A 22,687-nucleotide genomic window follows, 5' to 3' on the forward strand; every position below is an offset into this window, starting at 1 on the left:
CTATTAGTGTGCTAATGAGGCATCTGAGTAACTGTGCCAAGGCTATGTTTTCCACTGGTCAGAGAAGTTAATTCTCCCACAAATAATATCTGCCTGAATCACCTTTCTTTGTGTGCCTCCTATGCACAAAGCCAGCTCTGCAGTGCAATCTGGGGGTCCTCGCAAGGTGTGGCGCTTCGCCTGTGTGACTGTCCTGTCCCCCTGTTAGTCATCTTGCCCATGGGAGCCCAGCCTGTTTAATTCACCTGTAGAAGACACCAGTGCAACAACTCGGAATCTGCTGCTGGGGCGCTGTGTGCCTGCCCTTAAAACAAATCCTACTATTTGTTTCAAGTTTTTACTTTTTGTGGTTGTTTAAACTTTTTTTCTGATTGTTAAACATGTTTCATTCAGGTGTAGATGAATTTCATTTATTTTACTGTTCAACAAAGTTACCATGAACTATGTTGTCTGTTTTTAAATTTTTCACATTTTCAATCATATTCTGCGTTATTTATGTATTTGCTCTGTAGTTTGCTGAGACAGATCAGTATGAGGGGAGCTTTGAGGATTTGCCTTCCCAGATTTTGTCATGATGTTACAACAAAATTCCTAATGCTAACCTTAGTTCCTTTTATTTAGTGGGGTTTCTGGCATAACAAGTAAAGCCTTTTAATTGAACCATGCCACCTATATGCTTGTATTATTAATTCTATGTAAATAAATGTACAGCCTTTTTGGGTTTGTTTTGGGGTTTGGAGGGGCCGAGTTATTTTGTTTTCTGTTTTAAGTTTTGTGCATAGATGTTCACAATCGCTCCAAGGCAGGGACAATGGGTCTGGGGGTTGGGGGGCAGTGTTTGTAATGTAATTTTAGAACTTTTTAAAAAGGTGCCCACAGCTTCTGATAAATTTATTACTAGACTCAAACCTAATCATGTCTCATTCCATTCCTCTTTTCTCCCCTCTCTTTCCCACTATCTTTGTCTTTTCCTGTCTGTGTTTCTCTGTTTCTTCAACCTGACAAGCATACAGATTTGAGCACCTCTCTGGTGTTCTACTAAGAACTGTGAAGTTCATGTTCATCCAATTGTACCAAAAAGAAGTCACCTCTTTGTCTAAGAAAATGTTGCTTCTTCTCTGAAACTCCAACAATTTCCAAATATAATAGCTTTGTTTCCTTTAGTTTCTGTAATGGAAAATGTTTTGAAGGAAAATTTTACACTGGGCTACTAGAAGTCAAGTCCAGTGGGATAGTGGGATTTTTCTTTTCTTTTTTCCTTTTTTTTTGTTAATTGGTTGTTGAGAAGTTTCAAAAACCGATTTTCAAGCACATCTTCTACACACAAATCACACATTTCAATAAAGCATTTTCAAGACTGTTGACCACTTGAATTTCTTTAGTGTTGGTGAATTAGCCTAACCATTGCTTAGAGATTTTATATCTCTGATACAGTATTTTTTTCTTTTTATGCTAAGTATGGAGGTCTTGATTTTGTGTGAATGCATTACTTTGGATATGAAAAACAAATTGCCAATTGTGTACTTTCCCTTTTCAGCATCAATTTTGGAGAACTGTAAGATCCTCCATTTTGAACATGGTTTTAGGGAACAACTATACAAGTCTGTTCAGGACAATTTAAACTAGATGATCAACTTAACACTTAGAAGACTTAGAAGTTCATAAGGTTCCATCTCATGTAGAATACTGTATATTAATTATTTTTATCAAATATTTTACAAATACCTCACCTCATCTTGTATGTAATCAATAATAGTGTATTATTTTAGGGTAGAAAGACACAATATCAATATAAAAATATATTTGAGCCCTTGAAATTCTTGTGTCCTTTTTCTTTAGTTTCTGAATAACATCATATTGTTGGATGTACTACTAAGTTGCAAAGATTTCGATGGAGAAAAGACAATTGAAACATACTGTTGTTTATTTAAGCTACACTGAAATTTCTAAGGACCAAATCTTAAGTCTTCAGAGGGTTTGTGTGTATGTGTGTGTGTGTGTTTTATTTTTCGAGAGTCTACAATATAAATTTGTAAATTCCACAGTGCTTTTCTTTACTTCCTGTTTAGAAATAATTGTTTCTGCTCAATATGTTCTGAAGAAGTTTAATTTTCATGACTCATAGAGAAGTAAGCACTTATACTAAAGAGTAAGAAGTACAGAGAATGTTTCTCACTACATTTCTACTTTTGTGAAGTTTATAGGATGGAATATTTGGTATGTTAAACCCCAAAGTAATCCCAGATAAACTATGTGAAAAAGTATCTCATGGACAATCAGGAGGGAAAAAAATGGAATTTACTTTCTCTAATTCATTTGCTTTTCTAAGATTTTCCAACTCTGGAAAAATGGAAATAGTAGTGCTTTCTTTTATGGCCACAATCACAAAAATGAAATCTTAAGATTTGTGTTTAGGTTGCACTGTTGTTTTTGTTTAGTTTCATTTATTTTATTTTATTTTATTTGTGCCAGTCTTGAGACTTGAATACAGGGCTCAAGGCTAGCAGTCTACAACTTGTCACGCTCCACTTCGGGCTTTTTGGTCATTAGTTGGAGATGAGTCTTACAGGTTTTTCCTGCTGGGGCAATCCTCAGATCTCATTCTCCTGAATATCTAGGATTACAGGTGTGAGCCACACCAGTACCTGGCTCTTGTTTAGTTTTTATCCACAGAATTAGAATCCATGTTTGAACTAACAGAATAATGGAGCCTTGTTTATGATTAGTTTTTTGTTGAGCAAAAAGAAGCCAGGGACAGTGCTCAGGCCCTGAGTCCAAGCCCTAGGACTGGCAAAAAGAAAAAGAAAAAAATGGAGGGAGAGGGTGGATGGAAACTACTACTCAAGAAGCAGAAGATTGAGAGTTCAAGGCCAGCTTGGGAAAAGTTAATGTGACCCTATCTCAGAAAAAAAAGTAAATGCCAGGCAGACATTGGTGGCTCCTATCTGTAAGGCTATCTTCTCAGAAGGCTTGAAATAGGTGGTTTCACATTTGAAAGCCAGCGGAGGCAGGATAGCCCATGGGACTCCAAGAGACTGGAATTGAAGTTGTGGCTCAAATGGTAGGGTGCTAGCCTTGAGCAAAAAAACCCCCAAAATCAGGAACATCACCCAAGCCCTAAGTTCCAGCCTCAGAATTGATGTACACACACACACACACACACACACAGAGCCAGATTCAGTGAGTCACACCTGATCTTAGATCAGGAGTGGCTCTGTGGCTCAAGTGGTAGAGTGCTAGCCTTGAGCACAAAGAGGCTCCGGGACAGAGCCCAGGCCCTGAGTTCAAGCATTGTGACTGGCAAAGAAAAAGTATTGAAAGCAGAAAGGTTTACGGGTGTGACAAGGAACCCCAAGTTCTCTCAGTGGTCCCTACCTTCCTCCAAGAGAGTTCATAGATATTCTACATCCTTTACATATTTTACTTTATGGTAGTTGGGGATTGACAAACAAGTACTTCATAGAGGTCGGTCTACCTGGGAGGCGGTGGGCAGGCCGCAGGTCCCGGCTTCCAGCCTGCCCCGGGCACGGTGTCCCTCCATCAGCCGTTGGCGTCTGGATCCCTCCTTTGGACTTGGCAACCACTTCAGAGATGTCTTCCAGAAGTCCAAAAGACTTAATTAAGAGTAAGTGGGGACTAAAGCCTAATAATTCCAAATTAGAAACTGAATTACAGAAATTTAAGGGTTAAATCACAGCTTTAAAACATCAGTGGGGGCTGGGAATATGGCCTAGTGGCAAGAGTGCTTGCCTCCTATACATGAAGCCCTGGGTTCGATTCCTCAGCACCACATATATAGAAAATGGCCAGAAGTAGCGCTGTGGCTCAAGTGGCAGAGTGCTAGCCTTGAGCAAAAAGTCAGGGACAGCACTTAGGCCCTGAGTCCAAGGCCCATGACTGGCAAAAAAGCAATTAAAAAAATAAAAATAAATAAAACATCAGTGGATGAACCCACAAACGGGAAAGGACAACTGACTGATAAAGATAAACACACACTTTTGGAGAAATTTTGAGTTCTTGAAGCTGAGAGAGAGAGAAGAATGCTTATTACCTCACAGAAAAGGACAAAGAACTACAGCAACTCAGAGAACAGCTGAAGACCAGATATAATACAACTGCTTTGCTTGGACAGCTGGGAGAGAAAACAAAGGAAGGTGAAAGGAGGGAACAGTTGTTGAAATCCTTATCTGAAGAGACAGATGTGCTAAAGAAACAGTTGTCTGCCACATCAACAAGACTTGCTGAACTTGATAGCGAAGCCAGTACCATCCCTTTATCACAGACTTCGGCTGCTGGCTGCCTCAACTCATCAGTGGGTAATATTCATAAGATGGAAATGCAGCTAAAAGATGCTCTAGAGAAGAATCAGTAGTGGCTTGTATATGACTAGCAGCATGAGGTCTACGTTAAAGGACTTTTAGGAAAGATCTTTGAGCTGGAACAGAAAATAGGAGCAGCTGCTCCTTTACTCCCATGGCAGACAAAAAAGACTGAATCTGAAGCTTTTCTTAAGGAAGAGAAGCAAAAATATTACAACCAATTGGCAAATGCCAAAAAAGGTTTTGAGATATAATGACAAACCATAACTCAGTTCAATTTTGAACTTAGTGAATTTCAAAGAAAATATGAAGAAACTCAAAAAGAAGTTCACGATTTAAATCAGCTGTTGTGTTCACAAAGAAATGCAGATGTACAACAGCTAGAAGACAGCAGGCATAAAACAGAGAAAATACAAAGAAGAGAATGATAGTGCCAGGGAAAAACTTGAAGAAAAGAGAAAGAGACTCGAAGAGCTCTTATCTTGTAATGCCCAGATTTTAAAGCCCCCAAAGACAACCATCAGAGTCCAGAGTCAAAGCCAAACTGCAAGGGTCGTTTATTACGAGTTCGAACCCGGTCCCCCCACCCCCCGCACTCATTGCTAGTGACACTGAGAGGCCCCAAAGCACAATTCCAGCACAGCGTTTATAGACAAGTACAGGGAAGATGAGGAAGAACCCTGGTTACAAGTTGGTTGACATTTTCCCTAGCTTACTGGTTGCCTCAGGATTGGCCTGGGTTTTTCCGCCCAACATATGGGCCAGATGGCCTTAACCTTGGGGTACAGATTCGGGTGGGCCTCCAGGAGTGGTCATGTAGTCACATTCCTGGAGCCAGATGGTTCTTGTCTCTTGTGCCCAGATCCAGGCCGGGGTCTGAGACCAGGCACTTAGTCATGTCCAACCTTGAGTGGGCTCCAGGCGTGGACAATCAATCATGTCCCAGCACCGGATAGTTGTAATCTCTCCAGCTCAGATTTGGGTACGTATAGAGTTCAGAAAAGGGTGAAGGGGATGAAAGAGTAGCTATAGAAAGACTGCTGGTATTTTTCCACTTCCCCATGGGTTAGCAAGCAAAGGTACAGAAGCAAAATAGCTGTTGGGGCATAATGGTTATAATTCTATTCTCTATGCTCTTCATTCCCCCCTTTCAATTGAACCTTTAAGAGCAAATCTTGGATCTTACATGCTTGAGTCTCTAATTTCAGGGTCAATGGGTTGGTATTGGGCTCTAAGAATCATGAGTTGCACTGTGCTAATCCTATCCTTAACAAAAAGCAGCTAACTTATTAATAATACCGGGTCTTATAATCAGGACAAGCATAATCACAAACAAGGGTCTGGTCACAACTGAAAGTAAAGTGCTGTTGGCAGGGGAAATACTTTTTTCTTCATTTTTTACAGTGGGGCCATGATCTCATGACTCCAGTAGGAGTAATTAATAGTGGCCAGGGGATTTACAGTAGCTCATCCCCAAGCCACCGGACCACCCATAGGTAGGGTTTATGGGTGTCTAGGCTCTCTCCCTAGCTACGGAAGTACCAACCATATATGTCAGGCCTAGCAAGGTAAAGTTAGCCAAGTCCAACTTTTGGTACACAGCCTCTGTTGTGCCACCAGCGTAGAATGTTCTCTCTCACTGTGAATGAGTCCACAGGCTTCAGTCATCCAAGTTTCCTTGTCGGTGGCGCTTTACTTAGTTGGTAGCAGTTGTGGCTCAGGAGGAGGTCCAGTCTCATAAAGGGCCCTTAAATTGGGCCAGATCTCTTGGTGGACCTGCTATAGGGCTCTGAGGGGGGATAAAAGCTCATAACAAATTTGATTGCAAGCTAGGAATTATGGGAGGGGATCCCAAATCTGATCCTAAGGCTACATATGAGCAAATCCAGGCTTTACATACAAAACCATCTTAGCAAGGGAATCAAGTAGTTAAAGATACATGAGATCTTTCTGGTTAACATTTAGATGACATCATCCAAGTCCCTTAGCCCTGCAGATGCAAGTACAGACAAACATAGTTTCACACCGAAGTCCCAATTCTGACCCTATTTATATTATAGCCAATTTGATTACATACCAACTTTACTCATATGCTTTAATTTTAGGATATACTGATACCATTTGTCACTTACTCAAACTTTCTAGGGATTGTCTTTTTTACTTTTAACATGCCAAAACCTTTAATCTAAAGGAAACATTTTTGTTTTCCCAATTTTCTCTCTAAAGTAAAATTTAACATATCCCCACTCACATCATCTTTTAATTTCTCACGCCATCAGCAATTTACTGGAACATTCTGTGATAATTGACTTTTTAAATCCCTTTTTTTTTTTAATCAAGAGGAAACCATTTATCCCTTTTTCCAAGGCTTTCTATGCTAACTTTCCTCTTTACATTTCCTGGGGCTTCTTTGCTGCTAGAGTTTTAAGGTTGCCCAGTGGCATGTGTAAGATCCACCCTAAGGAGGGCTCCATGAAGATGCCCCCTGCAGTTTAAATCTCTGTCCAGCTACCTTGGTAACTGCCACACACCTGATGGCAGTTACCTCCCTCTCTTCTCTGAGCTCACATCCTAATCCATCTGGACATATTTTAATACTCTTGGACACCCCTCCCACCCAGGCATTGCTTGGAAGTGACTCTCCAGCCTGTCATACATGCTTTGAATTTAGCAGCAGGCCAGTCTGCTTGAAATTTTTTTTTACAATATCCAATTTTTTCAAAAGAGCTAGTTAACTCCACGTAACTCAAGAATGTCCCCCCAAAATTTTGGTTTTAGCAGATCCAAAGTACTTTCCAACAAAAATCAGTTGCATGTGATAAGAGTCCCATCTGAAGATGTAGATTCTTCCAGATGACTGTTAGACTCTTCTTGTCCTCACTCAAATGCAATGGGCAGGGGCCATGGTGGTGTCAGGCAGCAGTGGCTCCCAGTGGTTCCAGTAGAATGTCACACCTTCTGCTGGGTTACCTGCAACTTTCTCCAAAGACTGGTTAGAGAAGCTTAACCTCAGTTAACTTAAAGTCTAACTTTAGTAAATTTCCTAGTATTTTCCTGATTTCTTCTTAAGCACACTAGCTTTTGTAGGCTGGCACATCACTAAATGTCAAGACAAGCTTTAGGTAATCAATGGCCCTTGGGTCATTTTGCCAGGAAAATAAGTTTAAATCAGATATTTCCAATAAGGCTAGGAATATTTTCTTTTTTAAAAACCAACATAGAATGCTTGGCCTGTAACCATTTCTCACAAGTGCAGTCTCTGTATACTGTTACCTGTTTCCCATGCCTCTAGTCTATCCTGCCTCATCTTCCCAAAAACAACTCTGGTCCCTTGGTCCTAAGAGGGGGGGGCTGATGGGTGAAGATCATCCATCTTCTGTAAATTCTTCAGGCTGACTCAGGGACGTTGACCTTACCTCGCCAGGGATCTATAATTTTATTCTACTTTACCAAGGGGCTGCAGGATCAGATGTCCATTAGGAGCTTTACTCCAAACTGGAAATTACATTCAACATTTTAACTTTCAAGTACACAGACCTCTTTTTGGGCTACAGCAGTGTAGCCTTTTAACATTTTAGGGAACCAAATGTAATGCCCAGATTTTAAGGCCTCCAAAGACAATCATCAGAGTCCAGAGTCAAAGCCAAACCGCAAGGGTCGTTTATTACGAGTTTGAACCCGGTCCCCCCCCCACCCGCGCACTCCTTGCCAGTGACGCTGAGAGGCCCCGAGCACAATTCCAGCACAGCTTTTATAGACAAGTACAGGGAAGATGAGGAAGAACCCTGGTTACAAGTTGGTTGACATTTTCCCTAGTTTACTGGTTGCCTCAGGATTGGCCTAGGTTTTCCCGCCGAACGTATGGGCCAGATGGCCTTAACCTTGGGGTACAGATTCGGGTGGGCCTCCAGGAGTGGTCATGTAGCCACATTCCTGGAGCCAGATGGTTCTTGTCTCTTGTGCCCAGATCCAGGCCGGGGTCTGAGACCGGGCACTTAGTCATGTCCAACCTTGAGTGGGCTCCGGGCGTGGACAATCAATCACATCCTGGCGCCAGATAGTTGTAATCTCTCGTGCTCAGATTCGGGTTCGGGGGGTTAAAGAGTAGCTATAGGAAGACTGCTGGTATTTTTCCACTTCCCCATGGGTTAGCAAGCAAAGGTACAGAAGCAAAATAGCTGTTGGGGCATAATGGTTATAATTCCATTCTCTATGCTCTTCGATCTCAGGTCCGGTTTCTTTACAGGTCTCTGCTAAGGCAGCAAGAGGAACAAGCAAGGGTAGCTCTGTTGGAACAACAGAAACAACTTCACGAGTTTGCCTTCACAGAGGCATTTGCAGCTTCCCAGGGAGAAAGTGAAAACGAGAAAAATTACCTCACCAGAAAGTCCCAGTGCTGCACTAAATGAAAGCCTGGTGTAATGTCCCAAGTGCAATGTCCAGTATCCAGCCACTGAGCATGGAGATCTGCTCGTCCATGTTGAATACTGTTCTGAGTAGCAGAATTATTATCACTGGGTTTTGTGCAGAAAGATTCAATACTGTATCTTACATTTGCTTATGGACATCTTGATTACATATGCCACCTCTTGCACATGAAGCTGCCTACTTACCTTTGACATAGGTGGTAGTGTGCCTGGAAATCACAGCATCTTCCAAAAATGCTGCTTTGCATTTTCCTCAGCACTGATTCCTCCCTGTGATGGATCACGGGCTGCAGTGACACATGTGGTGAGCAATGGATACTGAGACTACTAATGTTTTGCACTGTTAAAATACTTGACAAAGCAAAGACAGTTACTGCCTGTAGGTTAAATCAATTGCACCAGCAAGCAAAATTTGTTTTGGGGGGCTTTATAAATCAAAAGTAATTAACTGTCTTGCTGTGTTGACTTTTTTTTTTAAAGAGCTTTACTTAACATACTAACAATTCCAGTTTTCATACCAACAGTTAAAACGTAATAGTATTTCACTTTTCCTTGCTATAAAAAAGCGGTTATTAGAAAAGTTGGGGATTTTCACAACCTTTATTGCTGCTTCCTGTTGAAACTGTAAACCCAGCCATCTAAGCACAAACCAGATTTTGTTTGAGGAATACGTTTAAGTAGCCACACACAATGTTTTCTCTCATATTATCTGGCTGTAACTTTAAGTGTGATTTCATTAGCACTAGTTGGGTTAGTTAAATTGTTAAAATAAATTTTAACAAAATTAGCCTTCTTGTTTGACTTACAGCCATTTTTATTTTTTCTTTATTTTTGGCATTGTTAAAATGGGGCAATGTAATTATCAGATACTGGTTTGAAGAGATATTTTTATACATACTTTACATAAACCAAAAGTTTTATTTCTTCAGGTTTTCTAACATGCTTAACACTGTAAAGCAATATAAAGGAAAAAAGAATAAAATTATTTAATGTTTTAAAAAAAACCAAGTCCTTTATAGTACTATTGGAAGTTAAATAAGAAAGTTAGGCAGGGATGGCTGAAAGGATTTTAAGTGTTGGAGCCCCAGCACTTTGTGCATGCTATAGAAACAAAGGTTTTGTAAATAAGATTTCTGAAACTGGAAGAATAAATCTGTCCACTGTGATTGGAGTCTAGTATAATTACTACAGCCCAGTGATGGGTATGTATAAGAAAGGCAGCCATGGGCTGGGAGTGTGTCTTAGTGATAAAGTGGTTGCCTAGTAAGCATGATGCCCTGGGTTTGATTCTTCAGTACCACATAGTCAGAAAAAGCTGGAAGTGGCATGAGGGCTATCCTTGAGCAAAAGAAGCTTATGCAGTGCTCAGGCCCTGGGTTCAAACCCCAGGAGTAGCAAAAAAAAAAAAAAAAGCCATATTTATGATGGGAGAGCAAGTGTTGGAAATTCTTGAAGAAATACATCAGTTCTGTAAAGGCCGACAACCACATCAGCTCCATATGAGGCTATTTTGGAGGTTGGTTTTGTTTTTGTCAGTCATAGGGCTTGAACTCTGGGCCTGGGCACTGTCCCTGAGCTCTTCAGCCCAAGTCTAGTGCTCTACCACTTTGAACCACACTCCACTCCAGCTTTCTGGTGGTTAATTGGAGATAAGAGTCTCGCACACTTTCCTTCCTGGGTTGGCTTTGAACTGGGATCCTCAGATCTCAATCTGTAGTAGCTAGGATTACAGGCCTGAGCCACCAGCACCCGGCTTTTGTTTTCTTTTGGCAGTACTGAGAATGGGATTCAAGGTCTGACTTGCTTACCTGGCACTTGTCAGGAGCCAAACTTGCAGCTAAAGTCTTCCTGACCTCTGGCTGTATTTTCAAGGACGTGCAAGGACATGGCTTAATGGAAAATTGGAAATGCTTTACTATGTCTGCCATGAGTCCATTCTTATGTTAACCAAACTCATTTTGTCTTAGCTACCATCAGATATTGCTCTGGAGTCCATTCTTATGTTAATCAACCTCACCCTGTCTTAGCTATGTCGGGTATTGCTAACTCCAAGCCTTTTTGTGTTCTGGAATTTTAAGCCTATGATATTTCCTGGTTTTCATACTGCATATAAGCTGGAATTTAAGAATAAACATGGCTGCAGTCTTGAGTTACAATCTGAGGCTGCAGACCTCCCGTACCCCATCTTTGCCTCTTGTCTTTTTTCTCTTGTCTTGTATTTTTCCTTTTCTTTAATCCTCACCACCCTCAGTCAGGATTCCTTTTTGCTCCCGGCTGGCTCGGCAGATGTGGCGCCTGAACAAGGACTTGAACATCTGGGATGACGGCAGAGGACCCCGCTCAGGTAAGGACATCAGATCACTTGGAAAGGAGAGCGGGAGAGAGAAAGTATTGTCAGGAGTAAGAAATTATGGGACAAAGTATAGGCTGCATGCTATACATGCAGGCCCCCAAAGACATGCTTCATGCCCGGGTGGTGAAAGTTGGCCAAAGTCAGTTAGAACATCTCTTTCACTTTATTGAGGAAGCATGCCCCCAGCTCCTGGAGGAAGGAACCAATAACTTAGAAACTTGGCAGAAAATTGACAAAAAGATTCAGGAACATTATGATGCAAATGGCCCTGAGAAAACCCCAGTGGATGCTATTATTCTTTGGTATCTGGTCCGAGATTGCTTAGCTCCTAGACATTGAAGAGTGTAGAGAATAAAATTGTGAACATTATGCCCCTAACAGCTATTTTGCTTCTGTACCTTTGCTTGCTAACCCATGGGGAAGTGAAAAAATACCAGCAGTCTTCCTATAGCTTACTCTGTAAACACACGACTCCCCCCCTCCCCCCCTCCCGCCGTGCATCTGGCCCCGGACATGATTAATTGTCCATGCCCGGAGCCCACTCAAGGTTGGACATGACTAAGTGTCAGCTCTCAGACCCCGTTCCGGACCCGGGCACCGCCTGCCTCCAGGAATGTGGCTACGTGACCACTCCTGGAGGCCCACCCCCAGGGTTGAGGCTGTCTGACCCATGCTTCGGCGGGAAGACCCAGACCAATCCTGAGGCAACCAGTAAACTGGGGCAAATGTCAACCAATCGTGTACTTGTAACCGGGGGTCTTCCTCATCTTCCCTCATCTTCTCTGTACTTGTCTATAAAAGCTGTGCTGGAATAGTGCTTGGGGCCTCTCAGCATCACTGGCAAGGAGTATGCAGGGGGGACCGGGTTCGAACTTGCAATAAAACGACCCTGCAGTTTGGCTTTGACTGTGGACTCTGATGGTTGTCTTTGGTGGCCTTAAAATCTGGGCATTACAACATGAACAGATTAAATTCAATCAGTCGATTGGAGAAACTGAACAGGGACCTGATGAGTGTTGCCCAGCCCTGGGAGCGTATGCTGCTGCCTAGGAAGAGCTGAGAAAATTAATAAGATCTGAACCCAATGGGCTAGATATTAAGGAAGACTCAGATGGCTCAGACACTGAGGAGAAATTATTCAATGAGCCTACTAAAGATAGATTGACCCATGTTGAGAATATGTTTAAATCAGTCATAGCCCTATTGTCATAGCTTCATCCAGAACAACAAACTCCTTTAATGGTAGATACTGGTGAGCCCCCACCAACAGTCCTGGCAGACTTACAGCTCTCCTAGATGCAGGCTGCTCACAGAGGGGAGGGACCTGAGGCAAGGGAAATGCTAACACCACCAAGGTAACTTCTACTGACCCAGAGCTCTACTTCCATCCACCATGACAGATTTGAAACCCCAACCAGGGTGAGTGACCATTAGCCTGGAGCTTGGATTTTCCATAAAGCCACTGGGCTAGGTCAAGGGGATCAGCAATTGTGGGTGTTTGGAGTCAACTGATCTCTAGTTCAGCTCTGCTGGTTGCTCATCAAGTGGGGGACAGTCTAAAATGCTTCAGGAAAGCAGCTCAAGCTTGAGCCCAATCTTACATGCGGGAAGCTGGCAACAACGCCATTACAAGATGGCGCCTACTTCCTTGAAGCCTTAGTGGTAAACAACTCCATAAACGGCAAAGCCTAACGGACTTACCCGCCTAAACCCCGCGCATGCGCAAGTGAGTTCTAGTCCCAGCCAATCCCGTGGCGGTTGCTAGTAGCAACCGGTCACAGACCAATCAGGGAGCGACTCATGCTCACCCAACTGTATATAAGCAGGCGTTTTTGGCCTTTTGGTGCCCCTCGCTTCAGCTCTCCCTCAACCAAGCAGCTCTTCAATAAAGTGCGATTGAGAAGGATCCTCGTGTGGTGGTCGTCTTTCCTCGCTGGACGGGGTTGCCGCCCGCCGCAACTGGTGCCGAAACCCGGGAACCACGCGAGGGGCTGAAGAGGATCCAGAACCCAACGCATGAGGAGGTAACTTCCCTCAGGTATGTGGACTGCCATTCCTGTCTGGTGGCTTCTTATTATCCTTCCGCTGTGGGTGCTGGTGGCGGGTGTGTGCTTGCTCTGTTTGCGCTGTGACGAACCTGGAAAAGAGTGCCGCTGCATTGATCTAGAGTAAGTTAAAAGCGAAAGTAAGTCCACAGTAGATAACGTGGTTTTCGCCCGTGGATAAGACACTCGTAGATAAGGGTGCAACATGGGAAATTCTCAGGGGAAAACAACCGATTCCGAGGACCTTTACACTCCTCTTCAGACATTGCTGAAACAGTGCGGTCTTAAGGTTGGCAAGGCAACTATCAAGAAGGTTCTTACTGATATAGACCAACAGGCGCCGTGGTTCGCGGTTTCTGGCGGCTTGACCCTCGTCTGCTGGGACAAATTAGGCAGGGACTTAGACAGCGCTCAGGAAAAGGGTGAGATCTCGGGAGCGACGATGCCCTTATGGCGCATGGTACGCTCATGCCTGGAAGATGGACACTCCACAGATCTTATAAAGGAAGGTCAAAGGGCCCTTAGTAAACACCAGGATAGTCTTTCGGAGTCCTCATCAGTAAAGGGGGAAGTGGTTAGGCCTAAGGAAAATAAAAACAAAAGGATGAAAGAAAGAAAAGGGAGACCCCATAAGGGTCTGGAGGAGGGACTGCAGCCCTCTGGAAAATCCTCGACCGCGCAGGCGGCGGGGACGAGACAGACAAAACAAAAGCAAACTCAAAAGGGACAAGGACAAGAACCAGTTGCCCCGTTGTATCCTTCTTTGGAGGAATTTAAGATTGATAACTCCTTTTCAGCTCTTAGCATAGAGGGCAGTGAATCAGAGAGCGAGGCCGAGAGTGGCCATACCTCGGGCAGTGAGCTGAGCCCAGAAGATGAAGAGGGCTTGGAGGAAGCAGCTGCTAGGTACGAAGAGGACAGATACGGACCTGGTTACCCCCTTGGGGCCAGGGCCCCCAGGCAAAAAACACCCTCTGCCCCCCCCCCCCCCCCCCGCGCCTTATGCAGTGTCCGGGCGGAGCAACTTCATAAAGAGAAGTATGTGGTCTAGGTTGGCCGCGGCTTTTCCAGTCTTTGAGAACCCAATAACAGATGAAAGGACCTATGAGCCAGTCTCTTATAAACAACTAAGGGATCTAATGGAGGCAGTGCACACATATGGAGTTACAGCCAGTTATACCACTGCCTTATTGCGGCGACTCACGGTTAATGCCATGACGCCCACGGATTGGTTTGAGATTGCGCGCACATGTCTCAGTCACGGGCAGTTCCTTGACTTTAGGTCCATTGTTCAGGACAAGGCACAAATACAATTCAGAAAGAATCTCCAAGAAGGGAGAGCCGAATGGTCGGTGGACATGCTCCTAGGACAGGGAGCTTATGCAGTGGAACAGACCACCTACCCCTTTGAAGTCTACCGCCAGGTAAATGAGATATTTTACAAGGCTTGGCGGGCCTTGCCAAACAAAGGAGAGGTGGCTGGCAACCTTACAAAAGTGATTCAGGCGCCCAATGAACCATTTTCTGATTTTGTGGCACGCATGCTTGAGACGGCGGAGCGTGTACTTGGGAATTTGGATGCTGCCATGCCACTTGTACAACAAATAATCTATGAGCAAAGTACCAAGGAATGTAAAAGAGTGATAACTCCTATAAAGGAAAAGGGCCTTGAGGCATGGGTAAAAGCTTGCCGAGAGGTGGGAGGCCCATTGACAAATGCAGGCTTGGCGGCGGCCGTGCTTTCTGCCGCTCGCATGGCTAGGGACAACAAACAGAAGGGCTGCTTTAAGTGTGGCCAATTAGGACACTTTAAGCGGCAATGCCCGAAAATTAACGAGACCCCAGCTAATTTAACGGGAGGACAGCGACAACCAGGTCTGTGCCCCCGATGTAAAAAGGGAAAACATTGGGCCAATGAATGTAGGTCAGTGAAGGACATCAATGGACATCCGATCCCCCAAGCTGTACCGTTAGAGTCAAAAAACGGGAAGAGGGGCCCCCGTCCCCAGGGCCCACAAATCTATGGGGCACTTCAAACGTCGGTACCAGCCCCCCACCTGCAACCACCCAGGCTCGAAGGGCAACTTCAGGCTCCGCAGGGCTGGACCTCTGTGCCGCCACCGGAACAGTATTAACTCCGGCGATGGGTGTACAGGTCATAGACTCTGATATGACAGGACCCCTTGAAAAAGACACAGTGGGCTTGATTCTTGGTCGTTCCTCTTCCACTATGAGAGGGCTAATTGTCCTCCCAGGAGTCATTAACCCAGATTGTGAAGGAACTATAAAAATCCTTTGTCATGCTCCCCGTGGAGTTATCTCCATAGCTCCAGGAGATCGAATTGCTCAGCTTCTACTGCTGCCTTCAAGGCATGACCGTTTTCCTGCAAAAAATATTGAGAGAAACAATGCAGACCTTGGATCCACTGGAGTGGACCTTACATGTTTGTCCATGGAATTAGACAAAAGGCCAATATTAACATTAGAAATAGAGGGAAGGAATTTTTCTGGACTAGTGGATACAGGTGCAGATCGGAGCATAATCCGGAAGGATGAATGGCCGAAGCGGTGGCCTACACAAAAATCCTCACAAACATTACAGGGACTAGGGTACGCTAGTTCTCCGGATCTCAGTGCAAAAGAGCTGGTCTGGAGGACGGAGGAAGGCCAAAAAGGCAAGGTTGTACCGTTTGTCATCAAAGTCCCGATAAATTTATGGGGAAGGGACGTCCAACAACAGTTAAATTTAAAACTAACCAATGAATACTCAGAAGCTAGCAAGAGGATGATGCAACATCAAGGGTTTGTCCCATCACTAGGATTAGGCAAACATTTACAGGGCAAGCCCGAACCCCTACAACCGTCCAGTAAAAAGGACAGACAAGGTTTGGGTTTTTCCTAGGGGTCTCTGAAAATAAGGCTTCTACACCCGGCAAGGTGCCCATACCTTGGAAAACAGAAAAGGCGGTATGGGTCCCCCAGTGGTCCCTTTCTCAGGAAAAGCTAGAAGCCGCTCAAACACTGATAAAAGAACAATTATGATTAGGACATATTGAACCCTCTGTCTCACCCTGGAACACTCCAATTTTTGTAATCAAAAAGGCCTCCGGAAAATGGAGACTACTACATGACCTGCGTGCCGTAAATGCCCAAATGCAGGTCATGGGGGCCATCCAGAGGGGACTTCCCTTGCTCTCAGCGCTGCCCCGCAATTGGCCAGTCATTACCTTAGACATCAAAGATTGTTTCTTCTCCATACCTTTATGTGAAGAAGACAGGGAACGATTTGCCTTTACTCTGCCGTCGGTAAACCATGAGCGACCCGATGCGCGCTTTCAATGGAAGGTCTTGCCACAGGGTATGGCTAACAGCCCTACCATGTGTCAGTTATTTGTTGATTCGGCCTTGCTTCCAGTAAGGGAGAGATTCCCAGAAGTAAAAATTATTCATTATATGGATGACATCTTGCTGACCGCCTCCTGCTTAGAGACACTCCATACAGTATATAAGGAAATTACATCCTTGTTAACAGCCAAGGGCCTGACCATCGCCCCTGAAAAGGTTCAGCAATCAAATGTGATTGAATTTTTGGGATCAGTTATAAGCCCGGAAACTATTAGGCCACAAAAAATTTCTTTTCGGACCTCACATTTGAAGACCCTCAATGATTTTCAGCAACTAATGGGAGACATTAACTGGATAAGGGGATTTCTTAACATGCCTAGATCAGAATTATTGCCTTTATTCTCTATACTTGAAGGGAACCCAGAGGTTACTTCCCCTCGGGTCCTAACACCCTCTGCGCTACAATCCTTGCGTAGGGTCGAAGAAGCCATGACTAAGGCACAACTGCGGCAGTATGATCCCGCTGCTCCAATTGCTTTGTGCATCATAAAAACAAAAAACTATCCCACTGGAGTAATATGGCAGGACGGCCCTTTGTGGTGGCTTCACGGTAACTCCGTTGGTGCCAGGACAATCCAGTATTTTCCAGAATTGGTAGCTTCTCAAACACTTTTAGGTTTTAAATATTGCCTAACACACTTTGCAAAAGTTCCGGACAAACTGATTATACCCTATACCCGCGAACAGGTGGAAATTTTAGCTGCTACAGTAGATGTGTGGGCCGTGCTTGTTTGCTCCTACTCTAAGGTAATTGATAACCATTACCCCAAGCATCCGTTATTTGCTATTATAGAGAGAAATTTGGTTTATTTCCCAGTGTTAACACAAAAGGATCCTTTGCCAGGAGCGCTAACCATATTCACAGATGGGTCTAAATCGGGACAAGGAGCGTATTTGGTACAGGGCAGAACACCAGTGGTTCTGACCTTCCGCCCGGATGTTCCACAAGTGGTAGAGTGCTTGACAGTATTGGAAGTGTTTAAAACCTTTTTAGAGCCCTTTAATTTGTATTCGGACTCTCAGTATGTGGTCAATGCTGTGGCTTCCCTTGAGATCGCAGCCTCTATTAAACAGAGCAGCATGGTTTCTAATGTGCTCCTCCAAATTCAGGACACAATTTCACAACGCAACTGTCCATTCTTTATTGGCCATATTCGGGCACATACCTTATTGCCAGGACCCATGGCACGAGCCAATGATTTAGTGGATCGAGCTGCACAAATTATGGCCTGCATTGTTGATGACCCAATAGCTTTGGCCAAAGAATTCCATAGACTCTATCATGTTTCCGCTAATACACTGAGGCAAAAGTTCCACATACCCAGGAAAATGGCCAGGAGAATTGTAAAAGCCTGTCAGTCCTGTGTCACCTTTCTCCACCCCCCACATATTGGCATAAACCCAAGAGGTCTCAAGCCCAATGCCTTATGGCAAATGGATGTGACTCATGTGTCAGAATTCGGCAGGATAAAATATGTGCATGTGTCAGTGGATACATTCTCAGGGATAATTCATGCCACTGCGTTGGCTGGCGAGAAGGTTGCACATGTAAAAACCCACTGCCTGGAGGCTTGGGCAGCGTGGGGTAAACCATTAAAAATAAAAACAGACAATGGCCAAGCGTACACCTCCCATGGATTTCGCGCCTTTTGCGCTCAGATGCATGTAACCCATACAACGGGATTGCCTTACAACCCTCAAGGCCAAGGAATTGTTGAAAGGGCTAACAAGAGCCTAAAGGAATTACTGGACAAACAAAAAGGGGGAATAGCCGAGACAGCGACCCCCAGGGAAAGGCTTTCCCTTGTACTCTTTACACTTAATTTTTTTAATTTAAATGATGCCGGTGAGTCGGCTGCCAATAGTCATGCAGCCACTAAGGTCACCGTCAGAAAGGATATGGTCATGTGGAAAGAGGTTTTGGATAATAAATGGTATGGACCGGATCCGGTGATAACGAGATCCAGGGGAGCTGTTTGTGTTTTTCCTCAGGGCCAAGAAGTGCCTCACTGGGTGCCAACGAGATTGACCAGGCCTGTGGAAACGACAGAAGAAACCCATTGCGAAAATAAAGACCCGCAAGATGAAGACGCCATCCACTTGCCCTGTGGTACGACTGATCCCCCTGCTACTTGCAACAGTGCTGACTGCAGCCCCGATGGCAGCAAAAGAAATGACACTATGGGCTGTGACTAAGGCATGGCCAGTACCTATGCCCTTGCATGCAGATTCTCCCTTCCTCCCCACCTTGTTTTCTGCAGACTGCAACATGGAAGTCCCATGCATTACTCCTAGAGATAATCCGGTAGAGAGATTCAACCACACCAGCATACACCTTAGTGGGACCTTTTGTTTTTCCCTCAAAGGGAATCACTCCTGCATACGGCTGGGGTGACGAAATTTGACGTATGTGGAGAGTACTAATAGATTTCTTTTACGTAATCCTGTGATGTTGATTAAAGTGTTAGGTGAACTGGAGGGAAACAAGACATCTACGGCCCCGGTCAATAAGACCCTGATGCTAACGGAGGCCATGATGCCGTTGAATACCCAGGCTCAAGATTTGAGAAATTCCACTCAGTTCAGGGCTTCCCCTTCCTGCCGTGCTTATTTTGAAAATAACTTTGTTAAATGGGACACGTGTCCATCCAATAACCCTGGGGCAATTTTCCGACTGGATATCTTCTGCAATATCCTATTTTAAGGAGTGGGTGGGAACAGGTGTATTTTTACTACTATGCCTAGGGGGCAGTGTGGTCTGCCTCTGGTTGGTCTGTCGCCTGCGAACCCAAACACAAAGGGACAAGGTTGTAATTTCACAGGCATTAGCCACCTTGGAGCATGGAGCTTCCCCCCAGATTTGGCTTTCAGCCCTAAAAAGGGACTAAGCCCTCAATTGCACGGCCTTTGCACCCGAGGAAGCTGGTAGCTTCACTTGCACTAGGGATAGGCGTGCATTTGAGCAGAGCAGGATGCCGGGCAATAGCACCGCACTTGGGAGTCCTGGGGTAACAGGCCCCAAGAAGAGCAAGTCTGATTGCACGTGGGTAGATACCCTAGACCCCACCTCTGGAAAAAAGGTATCGGACGGGTCTGGCGTCCGATGAATGGATAACACTCATGGGAAATCCAGTACAATGTTCCAAAATAGCACACAGAGATCAGACCTCTACTCTTACCTGCACAAAAACAAAAAGGGGGAACTGCGGGAAGCCGGCAACAACGCCATTACAAGATGGCGCCTACTTCCTTGCAGCCTTAGTGGTAAACAACTCCATAAACGGCAAAGCCTAACGGACTTACCCGCCTAAACCCCGCGCATGCGCAAGTGAGTTCTAGTCCCAGCCAATCCCGTGGCGGTTGCTAGTAGCAACCGGTCACAGACCAATCAGGGAGCGACTCATGCTCACCCAACTGTATATAAGCAGGCGTTTTTGGCCTTTTGGCGCCCCTCGCTTCAGCTCTCCCTCAACCAAGCAGCTCTTCAATAAAGTGTGATTGAGAAGGATCCTCGTGTGGTGGTCGTCTTTCCCCGCTGGATCGGGTTGCCGCCCGCCGCACTTACATATTTGGAATATTTTGCAGGACTTACCTAACTTCTATGAGCACTCAGGCAGATGAAGTTCTCTCTGTCTCTTTTTCTGCCTCTCTCTAAACTCTGCCTGCCTGCCTGTGACATAGGGTGGGCTGGTGCTAGCTTCCAAAGTTACCAATATTTGTTTAGCATGTGCTTTAAAAGACTAGAAAAAAAGGTTTTCTATTCTTGTTATTGATGTTAAGTTTGGAGACTCAGTTAAATCCTGCTTGTTTGGCTAAATCGTAAGCTTTCTCTAGCATTGAGCACATGGTCAACAATAGGATTGGTTGGAGTGGAAGCCTGCCCATCCCTCAGGTGACAGGCATGCCAAATTCCTGGAGGCTAGGCAGGGACTTGGGGTCTCCAGCTCCCGGTAACCCTGCCCCCACTCTGAACTCTGTAACTATGGCCTTGCATTTCAAAGGTGCCTTGCAATTCAAATGCTGGAAGATTAAAGTGTCTTTCTGTGAGCTTGCTGTCTGTGTTCATGTCCTGTCTCCCATAAGCTCCCCATGGGAGCTAAACTGGTTTCTCAAAATGTGGCTTCTCGGATAATCTGAAAATTTTGGTTTGCTGAAAAGGTATTTTTTGTTTACTATCTAACCATGTGATTCTAGAATATAGGCAAAATAATATCATTTGCCACTGGAATTCCAGAAAACTTACATGGCCAATTAAAGAACAATTCTAAGTGCACCCCAAAGCTTGTGCACACTGTCTGTATGTCTGTGTATGTCTGTCTATGTCTATCTGTTGGTAAAACTTAAAAACTAAACAAAAAAACAGGTTTTAAACCCAAACTGATCATGTTTGGGTGCAAGCAAATGTGTCTAAGAAAAACTCCAAAAGGTTCTAGTCAAGTGTACATCTAATCCTGACAATTCTTTGATATAGACTAAGATTTTGCTTCTCCATTTTTTCCCCTCTTTTTTTCCCTATGCTCTCATAAACTCTTTAAGATCAAGGGACCAGAGTCATTTTGGAACAACTGCACAAATGTGACTATTAACCTAAATTTTCCTGACCCAAAATTAACATTTTGCTTTATAGGATGCAGGTTGACACGTGTGCTAGCTGAGTGGACTGTGGCAGTCTGTGGCTACAGGAAGCTGCCTCCACAGTCAGCTCCCAAACTGCCTGGTTTGCTCAGGCAATCTAGGAGTCCTGTGAGAATTTTGACAGGCCCAGGCTGTCAAAGGCTACTACCCTGTCTCTGCCTGCCCCAAGATTAGAGTTGGGTTTTTAGCAGGCCTATCATGACAGAGTTGCAACTGAGACTTATTCCAAGGTTAAAAGCATCAGAGTTGTGTTTGGTGACCACAGGGTTGCATTGGGGTAGCATTGGTGTCTTCTCCCTCCATGACTCACAAACTGTCCTGGCTGCTACAGAGAGCATACTTGGTTGGCCTTCAATCTGTGTGGATTTTGTGACTAGGAAGATGGTTAAAGGCCCAAGCCTTCTAATATCTGTTAAAAAATGTCTTTAACCAGTCTGTGTAGAAATTTACAGGCAACCAGCAGGAGGTGTGACAATCTATCCAGGGGATCCAGAGATGCCACTACAGCCTTGCCCAGACATTCATTTGTGTTCTTTTCCACCTGCTGGTAAGGTAAGGTTAAATAATATGATTTGATTTAATGGCACATGGATCTCATTCAGTCTGCTATTCTCTAAGTGTTACAGCAGACTCTGACAACTATTTGTTGGTCAATTCTTAACAACTTACAGGTAAACGCTACTCCTTTTGTTCTCCTGTTGCTTTAATTGGAAATAAAAAGGGCTTTTTTGGCTAAGACTTCTTGGATTACAGTTCAAAGCCAGCCCAGGCAGAGAAAAATAAAAATCCCTCTTGGTCATATTTGAGGTCCTTATTAATTTACTAGTCAGAAATTGCAGATTAGGACTTCTCATTTGCATATTTTGCATGATTTTCAAAAAATTTCTGGGAGATATTAATTGGCTTCACCCTTATCTTACATTATCCACAGCTAAATTAAAACCCTTATTTGATCTATTAAAGGGGGACCCTGACCCTACATCTCCCAGAAAAATGACAACTGAAGCAGCTAAAGCCTTAAGCATAGTAAATTCTGCCATTTCTTCCCAACATGTAAATTATATTGATTACTCAGCCCCTTGGGAAGCATATACTTTAACTACACCTCATTCTCCAACAGCGGTCCTCTGGCAGAAGGGACCTCTTTTATGACTTTCCTTGCCTGCTACTCCCTCAAAAGTGTTAACTCCCTATTATAAATTGGTAGCCACCTTAGTTCCATATGTGCCGTGTGGAATCTTATAAGTATCTTGGATGAGATTCACAGGTTATTTACATACCCTATACTTTACAACAGCAAGAATGGCTTTATATTCATTGTGACTCCTGGGCCATTGCTTGGGACAATTTTATGGGCATAATTTCACATCATTGTCCCTCCAACAAATTACTTCACTTTGCCTCTTCTTACCATTAAGTGAGGGCAATGCTATTATGGATGAGGCTGGGACTGTGGCCAAGGGAGGGGGAACCCCAGGCTTGTGGATGGAGGAGGCCTGAATC

At 44.3% G+C, this 22,687-nt stretch overlaps 1 pseudogene; it reads left to right on the forward strand.

The window, feature by feature from the left end:
- Positions 1 to 3,582: 3,582 nt before the first annotated feature.
- On the forward strand, positions 3,583 to 9,456 carry LOC125364708 (annotated as a pseudogene).
- Positions 9,457 to 22,687: the final 13,231 nt, after the last annotated feature.

Source organism: Perognathus longimembris, chromosome 16 (genome assembly GCF_023159225.1).
Source record: "Perognathus longimembris pacificus isolate PPM17 chromosome 16, ASM2315922v1, whole genome shotgun sequence".
Taxonomy (NCBI): domain Eukaryota; kingdom Metazoa; phylum Chordata; class Mammalia; order Rodentia; family Heteromyidae; genus Perognathus; species Perognathus longimembris.